Source organism: Meleagris gallopavo, chromosome 20 (genome assembly GCF_000146605.3).
Source record: "Meleagris gallopavo isolate NT-WF06-2002-E0010 breed Aviagen turkey brand Nicholas breeding stock chromosome 20, Turkey_5.1, whole genome shotgun sequence".
Lineage (NCBI taxonomy): Eukaryota > Metazoa > Chordata > Aves > Galliformes > Phasianidae > Meleagris > Meleagris gallopavo.
In genome coordinates this window covers 4,298,972-4,300,387 of record NC_015030.2, presented here as the reverse complement: position 1 = coordinate 4,300,387, position 1,416 = coordinate 4,298,972, and positions in this window count along the sequence as shown.

Sequence of the window (1,416 nt, the reverse complement as noted above, 5' to 3'; positions counted from 1 at the left end):
GCAAAAAAAAAAAAAAAACAACAACAAAACAACCAAACCCACCTGTGAACCAATAACACCTTGCCAAGCACAAGGATTTGCCTCCTCACCTCACATAAAGGAGCCTGTCACTATTAAATCACTATTATCCAACACATGTCCCATCAACACCAGTGATCCCTGCCAAACAGCACAGTCAGCTTTGTGCAGATTACCTGTGCTACGGACTGAATGCACTGTTTATTACATTAGCTGGAGAAGCAGCAAGATGTTCTTGCAGTTTAAGGCAGCAGCACATCTGTATTCAGAACTATCTCCAGTTTGAGCACTCCCTAGGAGCAGGAAGCAGACAGCTGCATTGACAATGGTAAGGATGCTATCCTCCACACCAGATCAACAAGCATAAAGGCCAGCTTCCTATAAGCTCTATCTGACCAAAAGCAGAAAGGAAACACGTATCCAGCTTTAGAACAGCAGCATACAAAAAAAAATAGTAATAATAATAATAATAATAATAATACATCCCTGCTTCCTAGAAAAGCCCCTTCAGCAGGGAGTGCCCACTTGTTGGTCGTCCCAGTCTGAACCAAACTAACCCAACCCAGAAGTGGGAGTGGGAGTTCAGCTCCAAGGGCTGCGCTGTGGGGAGTGCAGTTACAAATGGAGCAGGACCAGCATGTAAATTTCTACTGAGCCAAGGTGAAAGCAACGGCCTGGAAAAAAGGGACAGGCTTCTACCCCTCAGCTCCTCTTTGTCAGCATTTCCAGCACACCAGAGCAACAAATCCACTCCAGGCTGGGGCCGCACGCTGTGAACGCACGCTGCTCTGCCGAAAAAGCACAAAGCCACGAGTCCCCGTGCAAAGCTCCGAGCCCGTGCTCAGACTGAACGACCCTGTAACCATCACGGTTAGAGAAACCCCTCAGACCAAATCCAACTGCCCGCCCACCGCTGCACCGCTGAGCCGCGTCCCTCAGCGCCGCATCCCCACAGCTCTCCATCGCCTTCAGGGTCGGCGTGACTCCACCACCCCGCTGAGCAAAGCGCCTCCCAGCACCGCTTCCACCTCCTCCCTTCCCACACAAACACCGGCTCCAGAGCTGGACGAAGGCTGCCAGCACGGAGGGGCGGATCGGACGAAGTCTCTCCGTCCCAGAGCCGCTCGGCACGGACTCGGGCTGTTGCCGGCTGCCGGCTCCGGGCTCACTTACTCGGTGATGCGCTTGGCCAGCTCGGTGCAGGCCGCCGTGGAGTTGGCCGAGAAAACTCGATAGCCGCTCCTGGCCGCGTTCATCGCCACAGCGTCATGCAGCCCCTTGGGAGCTCGGAAAGGAGGAAAAACAGATTTATAAGGCAACAGCAGCTTCCGTGGCATCCTTTTCTTCCTCCCCGCCGCTATCGCCGCCCCCTGAGGGGTGGGAAGGAGGAGGAGAGAA